Raw genomic sequence first — 15,507 nt, forward strand, 5'->3', positions numbered from 1 at the left:
TCTTTTTTTTTTTGACATTTTGTATTAGGTAAAATCAAGTGATTTTTTTATCAAATTTTTTACAATTAAAATTGTTTTTACTTGCATTATTGAAAGATAAATAAATTATATATTTTGATTAGAAAATACATTTCTTCTTTATACTATCACCTTATAATGTTTATTAATTAATTAATATTTTATTCGTTCCAAAAAATAATATTCTTTTCTTTTTATTTATTTCAAATTATAGGTTATTATTTTTAATAATAATTTATTTATTAACTAATTAATATGTTTCTAATTAATATACATCTAAAAAGTAAAATCTATTAGTTTCAAGAATAATTTAGTAGCATTAGTTATTTAATTTTAAAATGGGGTAATGAGAGTGAAGGATATATTAAGAAAAGACTAAATAAAATTTCTTACTTTAACTATATTAACTATATTTTATTAATTCATGTGAAAATAGAAGTAAGTATATTTAAAAAAAAAGAGTGATTTTATTTTTAATTCTATTAAATTTATTTTATTTTTAATTTAAAAAATATTTTTTATAATAAAATCAAAGATTAGTAAACTGTTATTTGTACAATTGACTTTCCATACAAAATAAATACATAAAATCAACAATTCAACAAGACATATTAGTTTCATTTTATCCCATCTCATCCATAATAATCGGAAACTCACCGCAACTCGCTTCATTTGTCTTTCATTCTTCACACATACATATATCAGGAGCGGGCCGCGACATATGTCTATATAGAATAGAAATTAGCTAACTAATTAATACTATGCACTTATTCTATCTCATTCCTAATAATCGGAAACCTAATATAGCTCACTCCATTTTTCATTTATTATTATACACACGCACAATCGAACAAGATAGATATTTTCATTTTATCCTATCTTATCTCTAATAATCGGAAATCTACCGCAGCTCTCTCCATTTGTCTTTCATTCTTCACAAAAAATCATATATACATATATCAGGGGGTGAAGCGTGACATTTGCCTATATAGAATAGAAATTAGCTTATTAATTGTTTTGCACTCATCCTATCTCATCCCTAATAGTCGGGAACCTACCATAGCTTTCTCCATTTGTCTTTCATGATAATAATAATAATAATAATAATATATGCCCATATAAAATACAAATTAGTTAATTATTTATTTTCTCCACTTTTATCTGTCATTTTTCAAAAGTTATTTTATTTATAATTATTTAATTATTTTAAAAATATCAAAGTGTATTAATTTTTTTTTTCAATTTTATCTTTATTTCTACGGAACAATAAGTATTTGTATAATTTCTTAAAATCTATTTTAACACCTCCCCTTTGTCTTTTAATTAGGTGAGATAAAAGAGTATTTTAATCAAATTAAGGAGTATTTGTTATATTTAGGTGATTTAATTATTTTCTTAATCTTCTTATAAAAATTTTAAAGGACATATAAAAATGGACGGAGGGAGTGATTGTTTTGCACTCTAGGTTCTCTTCTTTCTCCATACATATTCTTCTAGCTAGCTCTTAATGATTTGGATGGAGAATGTATGATTTTGAACTTGGTTGTGCAACGGTGTTGGTTATAATTTGTTTTGGAAATGATATGATTTCGAATTTTCAAAAGTTCTGATTATATGCAATTGTTTTCATAATAATAATAAATACTCCGTTTGTTTGTCACTAATCAATTTCATAAAAGATTTCCTTAAAAAAAATTAAAGAGTTTTAATTTAATGATATTAAAGTTAACTCTAAAATTATGAGATGACAAATTCGAGTACAGAACAATTGACATGTGATGAATCTATAAATTACTCATATATTCAAATTAGTAGTAAGTTAAGTGTTTATTTTATCACATAGTAGATAAAGAAAATTACAAATTTAATAATTTTTTTTATCTTAAATATGTTTTTACCTTCTGTAAAGAGAACAGACAAAATTATACATATGATATTATAATTTTTCATCACATATTTTTTACTTTTATATTTGTTGAAGCAATTTGTAAATTAATAAACAATGTAAATATAACAATTCGTTAAAATTAATAATTATTTTTTTAATAGTAATAAATTTAAGTGAGCAAAGGCTCTCTCAATTCAAGATTAGGATATATCACCAACCTTATTGAAGGAGTATAATTTTAATACCTCTAACATCATATATATCTATCTTTAAAAGATGAAAATTTAAACTATGGTGAATTTATAGATTATCCATATATTGAAGTTATGGCAACCGGTTAATTGAGTAAGTCCATAAGTTTGTTTGGTAACATATCCTTTAACTTTAATTTATTATAGTAACCTACAGTTTTATACCTCTAACATCACTTATATTTATCTTTAAATAATAAAAAGTTGACATTTGATAAATTTATTTGTAGATTAAGCATGTGATCAAATAAATAGTCATTAATGTATCTACAACAAAGTAAATAAAAAAAGATAAATGAAATTTTAATAATTTCTTAATTAATTAATTTATTCCTTTTAGTCCTATCACTTTCTTGTTTAGCCAGATATAATGCATGTTGTCAAACTGAGAAGAGCCACCGCCAAGGCTAGCATCTGAATCAGACACATCCCTGTAGTATCCCCCCATATTTGCATATGAAAAATCCCTGGTGGAGGAGGCCTCATGGGGAAACTTGGAACAGAAGAAAGCATCCCAATATTTCCATAATCCACAGCTCCAACGTTACTGCGCCTAAGGATGGCATCGCGTACAGAGCTACGCTCATTCTCCGCCTCACAATAGCGGTTGAGGAACACAGTGAGAGGCTCAACATAGTCATCAAATATCCAGCTTTCCTATAGCCCAGAGAACGTCCTCAACAGTGATAGTCTTGCGCTGCTCGCGCTGGCAACAATCATTGGCCTCTCCAGTGACGAAGCTTATGTACTCAGAGACGCATTCTTGGATGGTTTCTTTAGCATCATCAGAGATTTCAGCATGAGCTGGAAGAATGCAATGGATGATGCGAATCACATAGGCTATTAGCATGTACTGGTCTTGGACATACAATTTTTTTAACTGATTTTAGTAACTATAATTACTTATATATTAATTACTGATTCAAATCCTCTCTTTGAGCTATTCCATATATTTCGTCTCTTGAAAGTTAAATTATTTTCTATTATTGCCTTATATGTATATTCATCATTCTTGGATAAGCCGTAAATTAATGATTTATAATATTTTGAAAGAAAGGGCAAAGAAACCAGGTTACAAGGGGCAAGTCCTCAAGTAAGCCACCCCACTGATATCATGCAGCAGCAAGTTAGCAAGACCCAGAGGAGGATCATCAAAGTAGTGATAGCCCAACCTCAGCGAGTGACCCAAGTGAGCAAGCCAATCCGCACTGCCATTACTTTCACGAAAATATGATGAATATAAACTTCCCAGTCTCTGTGAAGCAATTCTTTAATAGCAAAGAACAGACTAGAACAATAATTAGCAGCAACCTCATCCTTATCAAGACAAGAAATTACAAAAGAACTATCAGTTTCCAGCGCCACCTTTCTCAATCCTTTATTCCACGCAAGTTGTAAACCAAGAAGAACCCCCCAAGCCTCCGCCATATTAATTGAACAGGTGCCAAGATTAGCAGAAAAACCTCCAATCCAATTTCCTGTATGCGAACGAATCAACCCACCTGCAGAAGCAGCAGAGAAGGCAGCAAGAAAAGAACCATCAGTGTTGATTTTAGACCAATCCGCCATAGGAGGACTCCAGGTAACCCAAACAGTCCTACGACTATGGAAAGACACCACTTGGCTGCCCAGAATGTCCCCAGAATTCAAAATATCTTTTGCATAAGCCAAAAGCACAGAACCACACACAGCAGGTCTCACAAAAGAATCATAAAAATCCAGGGCATTTCTCCATTTCCAGTGGAACCAAAATGCAATAACAAAAATAATATTCCAGCTAATGGCCTTCACATGATCCTGAGCGTTACACAAATTACTGTCTACCTAAATATCCAAATTAAATGTAACAAAAAAAAAATCTCTTCTGGCAACAGGAACCAAATCCAACCACATATTTTTTGCAACCACACAATCCCGCATCAAATGTATCAAAGACTCAGGATACAGTAAACATCATGGACAAGACACATCCTCAGTCAAGTGTCTTCTTCATCTTTTCACATTCGTAAGCAATCTATGGTGGAGAAGAAGCCACAAAAAAGTGAGAATCCGCTTTTTGGACCTGGTCAATTCCAAACCCTCTTCCATTTGCTATTACTATCTACCCAGCTGGAACTAGCAAGGGCAGAATAAGCACTCTTAACAGAAAACTGCCCATTCTGAGTAAAACCCCAACAAATAGAGTCCATTCCCCTACCAACACCAGGAACTCTCATAGCCGCGATTTTTAAAATAATGAAATTATTTATAATATTAGTATAGTAATTTTGAGTTTTTTTGGCATTTTGTATTAAGTCAAATCAAGTGACTTTTTTTTCTCAATTTTTTTTATCGATTAAAGTTGTTTTTACTTTACAATATTGAAAGATAAATAAATTATATGCTTTGATTAAAAAATATATATGCGCTTTGCACTCTCACTTCATAATGTTAATTAATTAATTAATTATTTTTTTAATTGTGTTAAATTTACTTTTATATTTTAATTAAAAGTATATAATTTATAATAAAATAAAAAAATAAGAAACTGATATTTGTAATATTGACTTTTTATATATAATAAATATGTAAATTCGAAAACTAAATAAAATAAATTAATTTCATTGTATCATATTTTACTCTTAATAATAGAAAATTTACTGCAGCTCTCTCTATTCATCTTTATTTTTTATATGCATACAATCGAATAAAATAGACTTTATCCTATTTCATTCTTAAATATTGAAAATCTATCACAACTCGCTTATCAGAGGCGAGATGGGTAATATGTGTCTATATATAATAGAAATTAGCTAATTAATTATTTTACACTTATTTTATCTCATTCCTAAAAGTTGGAAACCGACCATAGCTAGTTTTTTTTTTTATTCTTCATTTTATATATATATATATATTAATTAAAGGTGATGAGATATGACACATGGCTATATATGATAGAAATTAGCTAATTAATTTTTTTTTTTCATTCTACGTTCTCTTCTTTCTCAATACATATTATTCTAGCTACGTCTTGATGATTTAGATAGAGAATATATAATTATGAACTTGGTTGTGCAACGGGGATGGTTATAATTTGTTTTGAAAATAATATGATTTTGAATTTTCTAAAGTTCTGATTATTGATGAGTATATGCAATTGTTTTCATAATTAAAAAAATATTATTTATTTTTCATCAATCAATCTCACAAAATGATTTTTAAAAGAAAAAATAATAAGTTTTAACTTAGTAATATTAAGTCTAACTAATGAACTATGAGATTTCGAATTTAAGTTCTTATCAAAATCAATTATATTGAAAAAAAAATCTCTTTAAAAAATTGAAAAAAAAAATCTCTTTAAAAAATTAAAAAAAATCAGTTTCCAGTTATTTCTATTATAAAATTCCTTTTGAAAATAATAAAATATTTATTTATGGTATTCTATGAATATCAAGACCAAGCAATAATTTTTCTCCTAATTAACTATGCAAATAAATAATTAATTTTGGGAAGCTTTTATATATATATATATATATATGGGGAAAAATGGCTTTTAATAAGGCGTAAGGGTGGATGAAATTATCTGTATGTACTTAATTTATTCGTTTTTTTTTTTGAAGGAAATTTAATTTATTAGTTTTAATAATTACTACTCTTTCACAAAATAAATTCGACTGCGGAACTAATTAACATGCACTTTTTAGCTTTTAAAAGGATGACTTGTGAGGTAAAAGAAAATTATGTTTGAGCTAAAATACAATAAATTATTATAAAATAGTAAAGTGAGTATTAGCGTTAATTAATTAATCAAACATTGTAATTAGCATGGTGGTGATATACATATCATAATAATAAGCAATCATAATCAACAAAATGTGAAGAGATTTGGACGAATACATAAGTTTGTTTCGTAACATATCCTTTCTCAATAAATTGAGTTCAACTTTAATTTATTACCCATAGTTTTACACATCTAATACATCACTTATACTTATCTCTAAATGATAAAAACTTGACATATATAGATCATCCAAATGTCTAAATAGATAATCAGTAATATCTTTATTTTATAACACAAGAAATAAAAAAAGTTAAATTAAATTTTAATAATTTCCTTTCTCTTAAAAAATTATATTTCTTTACTTTGTTAAAAAAAGACAAAAATTATAAATAAATTAATGATATTTTAATTTTCATCTCACATTTTTTTAGTTTTGTATTTGTTGAAGAGTAAAGGAAACATCGCAATATGTCAAAATTAATAATTGTTTTTCTTGATATAGTAAAAAGTTTAAGAGAAGACTCTTTCAATTCAGATTAGGATATACCACCAATTTCATTGAAGGATTATAATATTTGTACCTCTAACATCTATCTATCTATAAAGATGAAAATTTGATACACGGTAAACATATAGATTATCCATATGTTCAAATTAGTAGCCAGACAATTATCTATTTTCTAATATAAAAGATAAAAAAAAATTTAAAAATTTCTTTTCTCTTAAATATGTTTTTGCTTTCTGTTAAGAGAACTAACAAAAATTATAAATAAATAATATTATAATTTTCATCTCATACTTTTGATTTTTGTATTTGTTGAAGTGATTTGTAAACTATATATAATGTAAATATCACAATCCATCAAAATTAATAATTATTAATTTATAGTAAAAAGCTTAATTGAAGGAAGGCTCACTTAGTTTAAGGTTATGTATACCATTAGCTTCATTCGTTGAGGGATTATCGTTTTTATATCTCTAACATTACATATATCTATCTCTATAAAGATGAAAATCTGGCACATGATAAATCTATAGATTATACATATATTTAAATTAGTAGCCAGGTAATTGTTTATTTATAACATAAGAGAAAAAAAAATTAAATCTTAATCTTAAATGTGTTTTTATTTTTGTTAAGAGAACAGACCAAAATTACAAATAAAGGATAATGTAATTTTCATCTCACATTTTTCACTTTTGTATTTGTTGAAGGAATTTGTAAATTATTATATAATGTAAATATCACAATCAGTCGAAATTAATAACTTTTTTTGTAACGTCCTCACCAAAGGTAGTCCGTATATTTTACTGTTCTGATGACTAATGTCTGTTCGGACAATTAAAATGTCTGGAACTACACTTAAACTATAGTGAGGATGCATAAATTAATGAAATAAATATTAAAAAAAAATATAGGAAAAATTTTGAGAAAATAAAATAAAATTTAGAGAATTTATTTATTTGGTACAAAAATAATAAAAATAACCCGATATGCACCATGAAGGGCATTTTGGTCATTTCACCCATAGAGGTGAATTTTTACATAAATGTCAAATTAAAATTAGGAAATAAAATAAATAATATAAATTAAATTTATGAATTTGAATTTGAAAAATGAGAAGAGAAAGAAGAAGAAAAGAAAAAAAAAGGAAAGAAAAGAAAAGAAAGGAAATAGATTTATGAAATTTAAAAACAATAAAGTACACATAAATGTATATATATAAATACCCACAAGAGACAAAACCCCACCAACCATCTTCTTCTTCCCTCTTCTCTCTCTCTCCTTGCCGTCCACCATGGGAGCTCTCTCCCTCCATTTTTGTCTTCCCTAAAGCTTGATTTTCTAAGCTTTCTCCTCACCAAAACCCATAGACCCCTTCATTAAAAATTTAGCCCACTCCATAAGGAAGCCATTGATAGTGAAAAGAATAAGAAAAGTTGAAGTTTAACAAGTTACCCAAGAGGTTAGTGCCTAATCTTCCTTTCTTCCTCTATTAATCCTTGAGTTAAGGTTAAAATGAAGTGAAATTTATAAGAAACTAAAAGAAATAGGTGAGTTATGAGGGGAGTGAATTTTTGGTACCCATGGTGAGTGATGTTTTTTTTTTATGACTATGATGTATATAAAGTGATTTAATGATGTGGGTTGATGCATTATAAGTATTAGAAGTTGATTTACATTGAGATTTTATGAGGTTGAAATTGTGAGTTAGGGTTTGGCATAACTTTGGTATTTTTGTATTATACCATGCAATTGGGATTGTTGAGATGTGTTGATGATATTTAGAAGTGCCTTTAATGTCAAATTGAAGCAAGGAAGTTGGAGGAGAAATGAATTATTGGAAGTGCTATTTTCTGCAGGTTGTGTTGTTGAGGGCAGTACACATTTTAGGCCATAAATAGGCACTAGAGGACAAACTCCCACCCACTCCCATCTTCTTCCTCCATTTCTTCTCTCTCTCTCTCTTTCCCTCATTTCCTCCATTGTTGTCAAGCTTTCAAGCTTGATTTCCCAAGCTTCTACCCATCAAAACCTTTAGCACCCTTCACAAAAAATACTCCCCACTCCATAAGGAAGCCATAGATACCCATAAGAAGCAAGAAAGTTGAGGTTTGGGAAGCTCAAGTAAGGTTAGTGCACTAATTCCTCTTCTTCTCTTTATTAAACATGAAAAGCATGTTTAGCTAAGCATAAATACCATTAAAACAAAAAGAAAATCTAGAGGAAAGAACCCTTGAATTTTTGGCAGCCATGGAACTTGAAGTTTATTGCTTTTAAGTGATGAAAAATGGTTCCATGAGAATGTGTAATTAGTTGAAATGTTTGGGTATTTGATTGTGTAAATTTGAAACTTTGAAAACTAGGGTTTGTGTAAATGTTGAGGACTTTGTGTAAAATGTTGAAAATGACAAATTGGAATGAGATTGTTGCTTATAGAAGTGTATTGCATGCAAATTGAAGTAAGGAAGTTGGAGGAGATTGAGTTTTGGAAGTGTTAATTTTCTGCAGGTTGTGTTTGTTGAGGGCAGTGTACATTTTAGGCCATAAATAAAATTGTGTGACCCCAATTGGTATGAGGCCAATTGGAGGTGAAACTAGACCCAAAATAGCCCATTTTCCATGAAGAAACCATGCCCAAATTCTGTCCAAAACTTGAGCTAAATACTGCCCAAATTCGGATTTCCCTGCACCCAACCCAGAAAATGACCAAATGAACAGTACGTGTTCATTTGGTCATAACTCTCTCTATACTGGTCCAAATGACCTAAAATTTTACCCATGGAAAGTTTAGACATAGGGCTACACTTTTCATGAAGACCACTTAACCCAGTTTTGCCTTTAACAAATTCAAATTGTTAGCACAAGTTGGGTCACTGAAACTGCCAACCCAGAAAATGACCAAATGAACAGTACGTGTTCATTTGGTCATAACTCTCTCTATACTGGTCCAAATGACCTAAACTTTTACCCATGGAAAGTTTAGACATAGGGCTACACTTTTCATGAAGACCACTTAACCCAGTTTTGCCTTTAACAAATTCAAATTGTTATCAAAATTTGGGTCACTAAAACTGCCAACCCAGAAAATGACCAAATGAACAGTACGTGTTCATTTGGTCATAACTCTCTCTATACTGGTCCAAATGACCTAAAATTTTACCAATGGAAAGTCTAGACATAGGGCTACACTTTTCATGAAGACCACTTAACCCAGTTTTGCTTTTAACCAAATCAAATTGTTAGCAAAAGTTGAGTCACTAAAACTGCCAACCCAGAAATTGTCCAAAATACTGTTCCTTTGGTATGCTTGACCAGTTTTGGCAAAAATGCCATAACTTGGTCTCCAAAGCTGCAAATTGAGTGAAACTAGTGCCAAAAGTTTTATAAGACATAGCACAACAATTTTTATGTTTTGACCAAGCTCTAGAAACCATTGCATCCTAGGGAAAATATTAGCCAAAATTAGGAATTGAAATCTAGAAAATGTTAAGTTGAACCCAGAATGCCATTTGATACCTGTGTGTTCATTTGGCCATAACTCCCACTAGGAAATTCCATTTGAGATTTGCCAATATGATCTAGAAACATGATACTTAGGGATACAATATTGATTTAGACACCTTTGCCAAATTCTAAGTGTAAAGACCTTAAAAAGAGGGTCAAACATACTGCCCTGAAGTTGATTTTTGCCCTTATAGGACTAAGAGTCCAGGTTAATACATTGACCATAACTCACTATACCAAGCTTGAAAAATTATGAAATTGTACCTGGGAGTCCCTAAGACATAGAGGAACATATCTCGTGAAGGAACCTAAGTCTAAAAATGACAATAAAATGATCAAATGACTGGTCAAAATTTATTGACTAGAAATTGTAAATTCTGGACAGCTTAGAGGCAAAGGGACCAGTTATGGTATTTTGACCATAACTTGAGTTCTATAACTCCAAATTTAGTGATTCAAAAACTGAAATTCAAGTTTAAACATAGAGGAACAATTGTTATGAAAGAAGTGTGACTAAATAGACATCCTAACCTAGTCAAATTCCTAGATAAAAATAACACATCAACATGAACCTAAAGAAAGGTTCATGGGAAAAATGCTATATATGATAATTAAAATACTCATAAGAATAATTAAATATTAAAAATGATATGAATATATAAATTGGGACTAATGTCCCATTAATATGAAATTAATGGTACCAATGAACAGTACTAGAAAATAGTAACAGTGAATAGTACTAAAATAATTAAAAATGTTTAATTGCCCATAGTATACCTAGACTTATTTATTTAGTTTGGATAAATTGGTATACCAATTAGGGACCACAGATAGCAGTACTGCTTATAGAGCAAATCATGAACTGACAATATATGTATAATATGATTGTTCTACAGGCTATATGCCTACTTACTGGCCATTGTGCCTATTTTATTTCTGGCTTTACAAGCCTGACAGGGGGTCTCGTGCCCGACAGCTGGCCTCGTGCCTGACAGATATATATGGGGTAGACAAATGGTTGTCTAACCCGTATACTCCCGTGTATCCAGCTTTTATAATTTGTTATAGGTTTCTTGGGCATTGATAATAATTAATTAATACTGAATATACAATAAGTAAATAGGAAAGATCCCAATAATTTTAATTGTTTCCAAAGTGTAATAAAAAAAATGTAAAAGACCCAGAATTTATGATTTGTAAATATTAATTCAATTATTTAATTATTGTTATTATAAATTATGCACCACTAAGCGTTATGCTTAGCGCGTTGGTTTTCCATCGCGTAGGTACTGAAGATCAGCAGCCGCCACAGTAGTATTCGGACAGAGTTCCGACCATATTTGCCACTGATCAGCGTCACCTCACCAGTCTTTTGTATTTGGTAGGGCCCATGTGTAGACTAGTATTTTGGTTCATTATGTCTAGTCATGATGTAATTATTAGTTTATGATGTATTTTATTTTGGACTTGAAATGAAAACTTATAATTTATTATCTATGAATTTCCATATGAATGCAATAGATGACACTTTATTTTGAGATCTCATAAATAGTTGTGAATGATATGATAAAAGAGAATATGATATGGAAATATGTGAGATGACTATGAATATGTTAACACGTGATAGTGGAACCCGCCAGATGCTAATAAAACAAAAGAGGATCTGTCCGGGTCTCCACAGAAATAAGATATAAAAAAAAAATTTCTACACATAAATTACATGTTTTAAATGACATCAAAAGTATACAATAGATATGATAAAACAAGATAGGGTGCTCCGGCACCGAATGTGGCACTCCTTGCTCGGCTATACAATAGACGGGTAAGGGGCGTCACATGTCTATCTCCAATAGATACAACTATTTGTGTAATAGACATGTCTGTTTATTAAAAGCTACCTAAAGAAATAGTTGTGACTATTTATATAGACATATCTGTTTATTAACAGACACCTATACAAATAGTTATGACTTTTGTATAGAATAGATATGTCTGTTTATTAACAGACACCTATACAAATAGTTGTGACTGTTTGTATAGAATTGACATGTCTGTCTATTAACAGACACATCTACTTATTAATAAACACATCTATTCGTAATTTATTTACAAAAAATTACAATATGATAATTATTTTATTTCACACATATACGTGCCAAGTGTCATAATAGAATAATATATATTGAATTATATATATATAATTCTATACATATTTCACTCTTGTCATTCCCTTATATTTTAACAATATAGAAATTCTTTCTCTCTATACTATCTAACATACAAGCTATTTATAACAATCCCCCACTTAACTTATATTGTTAGATCCCATTGTTTCATAGATAATGAAAAGTATATTTCGATTTAAACTTTTCCTTAGTGTAAGTATTTCAAAATTCTAAAGAAATCATGGTGGCCTTAGCTTAAACCTAGATTCCTATTAAATAGAACCGGAAATACTACACACACGAATCAATTAGTTCGACACTAAAATTTTAGCACGAATATGGTCTTGTGCTACTTCCTGTTTTCATGAACATTTATAAAAGTTATTCTCACTTTTGTTGGAGTGGCACCACTTCCTATATTTATATAGGTGAAGTTTCCTTTGTAATAATTTTAAACTTCATTAAGAGTATAAATACTCATCCTCATTCCATTAACTTAGTACACTAAGTACTTAATTACAACATTTACTAATGACTTGTTGTTACCCTTTAAACTTTATTTAGTAATAATACTATAACATAGGGTTCCCATCAGTAGTAAATATAATGGAATATTCTAAATTATAATCAGCATATGTACTTATGATCATAACTCTCGAGAGCCCTTTTATTAAAGGATTTGCTAGATTATTATAGGATTTAACATAACATGGTAATAACACCATTAGAGACTAATTGTCTTACATTTTCATGTCTTAAGCTTATATGTATATACTTTCAATTGTATATTTTACTATAAGCTTGAGCCATCATGATTTTGAATATCATAATATAAAGAAATATATGGCACAGGTTGTGGCCACAACTTAATATCCAATAACAAGTTTCTCAGTCATTCTGCTTCTTTACCAATATTAGCCAAAGTTATAAATTCGGATTTCACCGTAGAATGAGTTATACAATTTTGTTTCTTTGATGCCTAAGAAATAGAATCTCCACTTAAAGTGGACACTCAACGAAAGGTTGACTTATTATCCTTAGTACTACTTATCCAATTGGCATTTGTATAACTCTAGGATCTCCACCATATTTATTTCACTAGTCAACCATATAATCACATGTTTATTACATGAACCACATAAATAATTCACAGTCTAGATTTGTACCTTATTTGTAGAAATAAATTACTCCATAACTTGTTTAAAATGAGAGTATCCAACAATAAAGAACCAAGCTAAACTTGCACATACACACAAATGCATACTCATTTGTCCTTTTGTCACTTCTTACAAATGACTTGTAAGGCTCCTATATCTACTACTCAAAATGTATCAACCTTTTGGCCAATAAATTCATCTCTTCATATATGTAACTTATAAGAAGAATTATATCTTTTTATTTAGTTACATCTTTTGGCCAAGAGACACAACTCTTTGCATGAATACAACTCTTTATATGATTTTAGCACATTTGGAAATTTATCACAGAATAATCTATAGTTTATAATTCTTTTTTTTTTTTAATATCCAAACCTTGAAATTTCTTTCCAGTATTTCATACTAATATTACTAGTATAACTTGATAATTTAAATACTGCGAAAGCAATATTAGGTATAGTGTAATACATAACATATATTAAGCTATCAATAGCATTAGTATACTCAATTTGAGTAATTATTCTACCAAAATTTCCAGTCAATTTACAATAAATATCATATGGAGTATTTGCTTCCCTTAATATAATAAAATTGACAAAGAGTAAAACCCCCACTATGTTACAGCTAGATAGTTTTGGCAGATCCCTCAAGGATAATAACCAAAATATAAATCTAGACAGTAATTTTAAAATTCTCCCAAGAATAAATTAAAGAATAATAATATTGATTGTAGGTAAAAATGAAGAGAAGAGACAAAAAAGAAAAGTTAATAGATTTTTGTTCCAAACTACTATTTATAAAGCATTTGCATCTCTTCAAACATATACAATAGTTTACTTTGTATCTATTAGAATAATTATATCTGTTCACTTACACCTTTTAGAATAAACACAACAGTTCACTTCGTATCTAGTATAACAATTACATCTATTCTCTTGCACCTTTTACAACAGATACAATCGTTCACTTTGTATCTCTTAGAATAATTACATCTGTTCACTTATACCTTTTACAACAGATACAACTGTTCATTTTGTATCTCTTAGTATAATTACATCTGTTTACTTATACCTCTTAGAACGTATACAACCGTTCACTTATAACTCTTAGAACAGATACAACCATTCACTTATACCTTTTAGAACAAATACAACCATTCACTTTGTATCTCTTAGAATAATTATATTTATTTACTTATACATTTTACAATAGATATAACAATTCACTTTGTATCTCTTAGAACAATTACATTTGCTCATTTACACCTTTTAAAACAAATATAATTATCGGTAATAAATAGTTCATTTTGATATCTTTTAATGAACAGACATAACTCTTTTGAAATGAGACAAATTTTTCTATCACTAATATTTTAACAATATCCCCACCTAGTTAGTGATAGACACAATCAATATGAATTAGGATTTATGCATATAAAAAGTATTTTTCGACTTATGCACATAAATCTTATTATCTTTTTTAACACATCCACAATGAGCTTGAGCATCATAATATAACCTTATATTTCTTCTAATTATAAACATGTCATCAACATAAAATAAATTATCACATAAAAAACTTTTAATGTGTATGTATTTCTGAATCTATTTAAGAAAAAAGTCGTATGTGGCATACAATAATTTCTTCCTATAATCATTCAAACTAGAAGTATGATGTGCTCTTATTCCTCCTAATTGCTATGATTTAGGAACTACCACTTTCAAATCCTGAAATTTTGAAACAAAGATATGCAACTCATGGACTTATCCATAACAGGCATATTATCAAGTATTTAGAATTCAAAATATTTTATAATGAGAAACTTATCCATACCTTTTTTTTCTGTATTATATTCGAATTCTAACGAATTTTAGATTTCCTTTGGAGACTTGACAGAGGTAAACAAATCTTATAGCCTATCTGATGAGTTATTGAGAATATGACCTAGGCATGGCAATTCATCTTCTTTTCTTGATCTGCTTTCACCTTCTCAGTGAACATAATTTTTTTCCTTAAAATGATCAAGTTTCACGAACTCTTGATTCATCACGGAAACAGCCTTAGACTCTATTGCGATTAATACCTTAAAATTGTTGAGGCAGTGGGTGTAGAATAGGCTTTGAGACGTGATAAATCACTATCTTTAAGGTATTAATTGCCCACACTAGATTGCTGTAAGGTTATGGCAATATACCTCCAGGATACAATAAAGCCTGAAATCTGCAGATAGCAACTCCTAAAGATTTCTCTTAAGAATTT

General features: G+C 29.2%; 1 pseudogene; it reads right to left on the reverse strand.

Moving 5' to 3' along the window:
* Window positions 1-2,479: 2,479 nt before the first annotated feature.
* On the reverse strand, window positions 2,480-3,013 carry LOC131179381 (nuclear transcription factor Y subunit B-9-like; annotated as a pseudogene).
* Between the last annotated feature and the right edge of the window lie 12,494 nt (window positions 3,014-15,507).

The sequence above is a fragment of the Hevea brasiliensis genome, chromosome 4 (assembly GCF_030052815.1).
Source record: "Hevea brasiliensis isolate MT/VB/25A 57/8 chromosome 4, ASM3005281v1, whole genome shotgun sequence".
Lineage (NCBI taxonomy): Eukaryota > Viridiplantae > Streptophyta > Magnoliopsida > Malpighiales > Euphorbiaceae > Hevea > Hevea brasiliensis.